General features: G+C 42.9%; 1 protein-coding gene across 2 annotated transcripts in view; it reads right to left on the reverse strand.

The window, feature by feature from the left end:
• Positions 1-3,538, reverse strand: part of ston2 (stonin 2) — a 133,368-nt gene extending 129,830 nt beyond the window's left edge. For both annotated transcript variants that reach the window (XM_067992043.1, XM_067992042.1), the window contains exon 1: positions 3,366-3,538. The gene's annotated coding sequence lies outside the window, so the exon portion shown is untranslated. The remainder of the gene's footprint in view (positions 1-3,365) is intronic.
• Positions 3,539-8,847: the final 5,309 nt, after the last annotated feature.

Here is an 8,847-nt window from a genome sequence, read left to right on the forward strand (position 1 = left end):
AGTCTCCCCTCAACCTCCTCTGCTCCAAGGAAAACAATCCCAGCCTATCCAATCTCTCCTCATAGCTGCAATTTTCAAGCCCTGGCAACATTCTTGTAAATCTTCTCTGCACTCTCTCCAGAGCAATTACGTCCTTCCTGTAATGTGGTGACCAGAACTGCGCACAATACTCCAGCTGTGGCCTTACCAGCGTTTTATACTGTTCCATCATTACATCCTGCTTTTGTATTCTATACCTTGGCTAGTAATGGAGAGCATTCCGTATGCCTTCTTCACAATCTTATCTACCTGTACTGCCACCTTCAGGGACCTGTACACATGCACGCGAAGGTCTCTCACTTCCTCTACCCCTCTCAATATATTCCTGTTTACTGCGTATTCCCTTTTACTGTTTGCCCTCCTTAAGTGCATTACCTCACACTTTTCCGGGTTGAACTCCTTTTGCTACTTTTCCACCCACTCCACCAACTCATTGATATCTTCTTGGAGTCCACAGCTATCCTCTTCACTATCAACTACACGGCTAATTTTTGTGTTGTCTGCAAATTTGCCAATCATGCCCCCTACATTCAAGTCCAAATCATTAATATATACCACAAACAGCAAGGGACCCAACACTGAGCCCTGTGGCACACCACTGGAAATGGATTTCCATTCGCAAAGACATCCATCGACTCTTACCCTTTGTTTCCTGTAACTGAACCAATTTTAGATCCAATTTGCCACATTTCCCTGTATCCCATGGGCTTTTACCTTTCTGACCAGTCTGCCATGTGGGACCTTGTCAAATGCCTTACTAAAATCCATGTAGACAACATCCACTACACTACCCTCATCAATCCTCCTTGTCACTGCCTCAAAGAATTCAATCAGATTTGTAACGCATGACCTTCCCTGAACAAATCCATGCTGACTATCCCTGATTAAACCATGCCTTTACAAGTGACAGTTTATCCTTTCTCTCAGTATTGAGTCCAATAGTTTGCCCACCACCGAGGTAAGACTGACCGGCCTATAATCGTTCAGCCTTTCCCTCATACCCTTTTTAAACAATGGTATTACGTTTGCGGTCTTCCAGTCCTCCAGTACCTCCCCTGTATCTAGTGAGGATTGGAAAATGATCCTCAGAGCATCCGCTATTTCCTCCTTGGCTTCCTTCAATAGCCTAGGAAACAATCCATCCGGCCCTGGTAACTTATCAACTTTCAAGGATTCCAGTCCCTCTAGTACTTCCTCTCTCGTTATGTTTACCTCATCCAATATTTCACACCTCTCCTCTTTAACTACTACATCTGAATCATCCCTTTCCTTTGTGAATACAGAGACAAAATATTCATTTAAAACCCTACCCACATCCTCTGCTTCTACATACAAGTCACCCTTATCATCCCTGATAGGAATGATATAAAATATGTAGATAGAAAATATATGAACGAGTAACTGGGATACATCAATTTTCTGATGTTTCAGCAGAATATTCTTCCCTTTTCATTAAAATAGTAAAAGCTCAAAATATACATTGCATTTTTATTTACCACAATCAGTCCAATAAAAATTGCAGAATGCAACTCCACTTGCTACGAGAAACAAATGGTTTAAACTATTCCAATATAACATTTGCTCCGAACGTGATACATGAACACTCTGCACCTTCTTTTAATTGTTTTGTTTACAACTGTGAAGAAAGTAGGCAAGTTCTTCAATTTAAAAAAAATCTTGTTTTTATGTCTATACACCATCGACCATTCCTTGCCGAGTGAATAGGTGAGCAGACAATCTGCTTCCCATATCACTCCAGCGAGGTGCACAAGAGTGATCCATTCCCACTGTTTCAGCAGCTTCCTGAAACAAATTTGGATTGGCGTGGGCAGAAATCACCTTACAAGGAACCACGGATTGTAGGCGTGAATGATTGGGGAGAGGGGGAACAGGTTTCCTCTCCCCTGACTTTTTTTTTTGACATAAGTTATTTTCCCCTCCAATCCAAATCACCCCAATGTCCCCAACTCTTTATATGTGTGGAACTCATCTCCAATGGTAAGGTTCCTAGAGCCAAGAGTGGTAAAGTTAATCCAGTAACTGTCTCCCAAGATGTACTCGAGAGATTTATTTTAGGTTTTCTTGCCTGTCATTATCGCTACTGGTTACTACTTCAATGACTACATCCATATAAATTCTCTTAAATTTACATTTTACAGCTAATCCTGTAATAATCTCTAAAGATCTACACATGGAGATTTATTTTCATGTTTTCTTCTGTGGCGTTATTATTATTATTTGTCACTACTTCCAACAACCATATCCATGAAAATTCTCATTTTCTTTGTGTGGAAATTTAAATATATAAAAGTCAGTGTCATATAACAACAACGACATGCATTTATAAAGCATCTTTAATGTAGTAAAACGTCCAAAGGTGCTTCACAGGAGCGTTATCACACAAAATTTGCCACCGAGCCACATAAAGAGATATTAGGACAGGTGACCAAAAGTTTGATCAAAGAGATAGGTTTCAAGGAGCGTCTTAAAGGAGGAGAGCAAGATGAAGAGGCTTAGGGAGGGAATTCCAGAACAAAGGGTCTAGACAGCTGAAGACACGGCCACCAATGATGGAGCTATTAAAATCGGGGTGTGCAAGAGGCCAGAATTGGAGGAGTGCACATTACCCATCAAAATGGGGGGGGGGGGGGGGGGCAAGAAAACTGATGTGCTTTTCATTTACAGCCTATAACAAGCATTTTTCTGTACAAGCCTATCATGCTATAATTCACTATTTGGGAAATGCTGAGAGATTATCCAGCCTTGTAATTTTCCTGCAAATCTGTTGCATTAGCTCCTTTTGACGTGTTTTTCTTTTTAATTGCCAGTTTTAAAAATTTTTAAACCAGAAGAAAGTCTAAAGGTCACATTTTTTAAGAAAAATTGCATTAAAATAAAGGGTATTAAGCTAGAATACCAACCTGTGTCGATTTTTAAGTGTTACTTGAAAATATTAGAAATAATTTTTGTTAAATGATCTAAATTAGAATACAGACTTTATTTAAACTCTTTATAAAGTTATTTAAATAGACTTATTAAACATATTTGAAATTCTACTTTTTTAAAAAAGTGGCATTATACTCGAACAGATGTAGGTTTGTTCATACTTTTACTGTTAATGTTACATTCAAATAAAATTCAAAAAGTAATTTTGAGACGTTTTGGACCCAAATACAGGACAAAGTTGCCCAGAAGTTGAGTAAACAACTTTTTTGTTGTCGGGCACTAGGACCCGGCGGCATCCTCGTGGCTCGCGCACAGCAACCTGCTCCCACAAACAAAAACAGGCAGAAACTTTTTTTATATTAAAAAAATAAGAATTATACCTCGATTCGAGCACAAGAGCATTCCCGACTCCATCGCGGCCCGTGTTGAAAATGAAGTTAAACCGTCTCCCCGCTGTTTTGCGCGCACATCCGCGAGGAGAATTCGTTGAAAGAAACCGTCGCTCAAATCATTTTTAAAAAAACAAAACGGAGCGAGCGCACCGGCTCCAAACCGCCTCCCTCGCACGCTCCGGCCGTTGCCATGACTACCCCGGAGTCGTCTCCTCTCATTGGTTCCACACGCCCCGAGCGTCTGATTGGTCGAAATCCAGCTGCCAATTCCTCGGAGCCTATTGGTCAAGTTGGGGGAAGGGGGGGGGAGCTTCTTAGCTTGCGATTGGTGGAGCAGGTATTGGCCGTCTGATTGGTGAATTGTTCAGTCAGAAGAAGTAGGAGGACAAGAAGTTTGGATCCAAGCAAGACCAATTGGAATATTTTATTGACTAGATTGTCTAGTTCACTAGGTTGATTCCGGGGATGAGAGGGTTGTCCTATGCTGAGAGATTGAGTAGAACGGACCTCTGGGGTTTAGAAGAATGAAAGGGGATCTCATTGAAACATATAAGATTCTGAGGGGGCTTGACAGGGTAGATGCTGAGAGGTCGTTTCCCCCGGCTGGAGAGCCTAGAACTAGGGGTCATAGTCTCAAGATAAGGGGTGGGCCATTTAAGACCGAGATGAGGAGGGATTTCTTCACTCAGAGAGCTGTGAATCTTTGGAATTCTCTATCCCAGAGGGCTGAGTCATTCAACATGTTCGAGGCTGAGATAGATAGATTTTTGGACTCATGGGGAATCAAGGGATTATGGGGATAGGGCGGGAAAGTGGTCTTGAGGTCGAAGATCAGCCATGATCTTATTGAATGGCGGAGCAGGCTCGAGGGGCCATATGGAATCAGAGAAAGGTTACAGCATGGAAGAAGGCCATTCGGCCCATCGAGTCCGTGCCGGCTCTATGCAAGAGCAATCCAGCTAATCCCACTCCCCCGCCCTATCCCCGTAGCCCTGCAAATTATTTCCTTTCAAGTACTTATCCAGTTCCCTTTTGAAGGCCATGATTGAATCTGACTCCACCACCCCCTCAGGCAGTGCATTACAGATCCTAACCACTGTGTAAAAAAGTTTTTCCTCATGTCACCTTTGGTTCTTCTGTCGATCACCTTAAATCTATGTTCTCTGGTTCTTGACCCTTCCACCAATGGGAACAGTTTCTCTCTATCTACTCTGTCTAGACCCTTCATGACTTTGAATACCTCTATCAAATCTCCTCGCAACCATCTCTGTTCCAAGGAGAACAATCCCAGCTTCTTCAGTCTATCCACATAACTAAAGTCCCTCAACCCTGGAATCATTCTAGTAAATTTCTTCTGCACCCTCTCTAAGGCCTTCACATCTGCCCAAATCTGCACACAATACTCCAGATGTGGCCGAACCAGTGTTTTATAAAGGTTCATCATTATTTCCATACTTTTGTACGCCTACTCCTGCTCCTATTACTTATGTTCTTATGTTCTTGATGAGAGACTAGGAGCTGTGGAGCAGCAAAGGGATTGTGGTGTCCAGGTTACACAAATCACTAGAAGCTAGTGTACAGGTACAAAAAGTAATCAAAAAGGCTACCGGAATCATAGAATCTTACAGCACAGAAGGAGGCCATTCATCCTGGTTCTTTGAAAGAGCTATCCAATTAGTCCCACTCCCCTGCTCTTTCCCCATAGCCCTGCAATTTTCTTCCCTTCAAGTACATATCCAATTCCCTTTTGAAAGTCACTATTGAATCTGCCTCTACGACCCTTTCAGGCAGTGCATTCCAGATCATAACAACTCACCTCTGGCACTTTTGCCAATTACCTTAAATCTGTGTCCTCTGGTTACCGACCCCTCTGCCAGTGGATACAGTTTCTCCTTATTTACTTTATCAAAACCCTTCGTGATTTTGAACGCCTCTATTAAATCTCCTCTTAACCTTCTCTGCTCTAAGGAAAACAATGTTGGCCTTTATCGCAAGGGGGCTGGAATACAAAGGATGTGATGCTTCATTTGTATAGAGTCTCAGATCCCATCTGGAGTACTGCGTTCAGTTTTGGGCACCGCACCTCAGGAAAGATATACTGGTCTTGGAAGCAGTACAGCGCCGATTAACCAGAATGACACCAGGGCTTAAAGAGATAAATTATTGAGGACAGGTTGCATACACTTGAGTTGTATTCTGTTGAGTTTAGAAGATTGAGGGATGATCTGATCGAGGTGTTTAAAACAATAAAAGGATTCGATAGAGTAAATACAGAGAATCTATTTCCTCTGGTGGGGTAATCCACAACAAGGGGGCCTAATCTTAAAATTAGAGCTTGGAGTGAAATCAGGAAGCACTTTTTCACACAAAGGGTAGTGAAAATCTGGAACTCTCAATATCCTATTGAATTCCTTTATCATTACAGCAGGATCATCCTGGAGGAAGGTAAGGACAACCCCAGTTTCCTTACGACTAACTTTTTTCATGCTTCCTCCTCCATCCTTCTCCATGCTCACCATTGGGGATATGGCAACTTTAAGAAGTGGATATATTATACATTATGCACAAGATTTCTTCTCCTACAGAAAAGAAATCTTGCTCTCCCTACACACACACATTCTCCAGCAATTTTCCTCACAGCTCTGTGTAGTGCTATGGAACATATTTCTGTGTTAAGGGCACTATATAAATGAGAGTTGTTGTTTTGGAGTTGAAGGCTTTTTTTGTACACACATGAACAGTTCAAGTACACTGTTCATAGAATTACATAGAATTTACAGCACAGAAACAGGCCATTTGGCCCAACTGGTCTATGCTGGTGTTTATGCTCCATACAAGCCTCCTCCCACCCTACTTCATCTAACCCTAACTGCATATCCTTCTAGATGTGCAAGAACACATAATGCAATTAAAACACAAAAAACATGCCACCCTGATGGCACAGTGAATTTATCCGGTGAGTAGCCGAGCCACAGACCAGAAAGACTAACAGCAGCCAACCACTAGAAGTCACCCACCCATAACCAACCACCGCCAGCACCAAGCTACCCAAAGTCAGCCATTAGAACCCACTCATCCACAATCAGCAGCCAGCCAACAATCCATAGCCATCAGTCAGCCACCAGAAGACATCCATTTATCACCAGCAGACAGCCAAACCACAACAGTAGCCATTCTATAACCAACCATCAGCCACCTACCAGGAGCCAGTCCATATTGGCAGGAAGAGTGGTGGAGGGAGCGGGAAGAGAGGGGGATGTTAGGTTGCCCAGGTTACCGGAGGTGTGAGATGAATATCGGTCACGGAGTGAAAGCTTGCGGAAACAGGAGCAGGAAAGACAGCAACGATAGTACCATGGGTCACAGTTTCTGAGTTAATATGGAAGTGATGCAGGAGTGGGAGAAACAACACAACAGCATATTAAAACAGAAACTTAATAGAACTGCCAATGTTCCAGATGTGACACCTCTCCAGATTGTAGCAACAACTACTTTCAGTTATATTGCACCTTTTAATGTAGGAAAACATCCCATGGCACTTCACAAAAGTGTAATCAGTCAAAAAACCAATGCCAAGCCAAAGGATGTAGAGGCAGAGAGGTTTAGTGAGGGAATTCCCGAGCTTAGGGCCTAGACGGCCGAAACACGGCCACCAATGGTTGGGTGAAAAGAGTGGGGGATGCACAAGATGCCAGAGTTGGAGGAACATAGAGTTCTTGAAGGGTTGTAGGCTGGAGGAGGTAACAGAGATAGGGAGGGGCGAGGCCATGAAGGAATTTAAACATGAGAATTGGAATTTTAAGTTTGAGGCATTGGGAAACATGAGCTCCTCACACTTGCTGTTGTGGGCGAGAGTGGAGGGGCAGGTGAAGGGGGTTTAAGGAAATGATTGGTTGAGTTCAATGGGAAAAAAGAAAATTGCATGTGGTGCAAAACAGTCGGCCGGTTCACTACTGCCCACTTTGCACTTTCGCTGTAGAACAATTTCACCCATTGCCCTAAACAGGAGAGGGAAGGAATTGGAAGAAAATTGATGGTGGGAGAATCTACAGGGAAAACGAGAAGAGTTTGTCCTCAGAACCTCCGCACCTTCTTTTGCGCAGCCTGCAAAAATGCTGGTTGCTAATTACATATAATGTGACATTCCTTTTTTTGAGCCTACGGCTAGAGAAAAATTTAACGTGGTTACGGGAGGAAATTTCCCTTCCATCCCCATTCATAAAGTTTCATTCCTAATTGTGACCACGTTTTGCCATACAGTGAGGTCCAGGTCTCAACCATGGCATCTGGAGGTGAAGCTGAACAGTGGCTAACGGTGGATATAAAACGAAAATAACGGCAACACTGGAAACCTGAAATAAAAACAGGTTGTGCAGACACATAGCAGGTGAGTCAACACCCGAGAGAGAGAAGACAGGTTAAGATTTTGGGTGGGAACCTTCATCAGCCCCCAAACTGGAAGGTGAGTCACTACAGGTTACCTTTACAGACTTCGGAGCTGTTGATTGAGTCACTGATGTTTGGAAACAGGGTGTGTTAGGTGAAATCCAAAGGAGGGAAGAGGGTAACAAAAACAGGTTACCAAAACAATTAATTTGATTCATGTTCTCTCCACATTAGCACACAAAGTATTTATCTAGAACATAAACCACGCTAGATTTCGCTGGTGATATTTGCAACACGCGCATTACCTCGTTTCCACACCTCCCAACTTTTCGAACGTTTTGAAAAGAATTGTGACTGCTGGTGTTCCGGAGTTGCAGGAAAACAGTGCAAGCAACCTTTGACACCCACATCAGTAATTTTCACAGGGCTTCTCCTGCCACAGCTTCAGTGGAACATAGGAATTGATAGATGAAAAAAGACTAAGATTCATCTAATTCGCCTTCTACCATCTTGGTAGTCGCATGATAGAAAGATAAAGGAGTTGTTGACTGATCATAGCAATCGATCTCTATCAGTTAGTTTACAACAGACTCAGACATGAGACGAGGAAAGCCCCCAGTGGAGGAGATGTTGTGATGTTCTAGAAAAAGAGCTTGCATTTACATAGCACCTTTCATGACCTGAGGTTGTCCCAAAGTGCTTTACAGCCAATGATGTACATTTGAAGTGTAGTCATGTTGTATTGTAGGGATACTCAACAGCCAATTTGTGTACAGCAAGGTCCCACAAACAGTGATAACATAAATACTAGGTCATCTGTTTTAGTGATGTTGGTTGAAGGATAGTGCCGTCGGATCTTTTAAGGGACCTCGGTTTAACGTCTCATCTGAAAGACGGCAACTCTGACAGTGCAGCACTGGAGTGTTAGCCTCGATAATGTGCTCAAGTCTCTGGAGTGGGACTCAAACCCACAACCTTCTGACCCAGAAGCAAGAGTGCTACCACCGAGCCACAGCTGACACCTTCTACTGTTACTGAAGACAGGAGAGATCCTATGGAAACGTAGAAAAATTCCAGTAGCTAA

Source organism: Heptranchias perlo, chromosome 10, assembly GCF_035084215.1.
Source record: "Heptranchias perlo isolate sHepPer1 chromosome 10, sHepPer1.hap1, whole genome shotgun sequence".
Lineage (NCBI taxonomy): Eukaryota > Metazoa > Chordata > Chondrichthyes > Hexanchiformes > Hexanchidae > Heptranchias > Heptranchias perlo.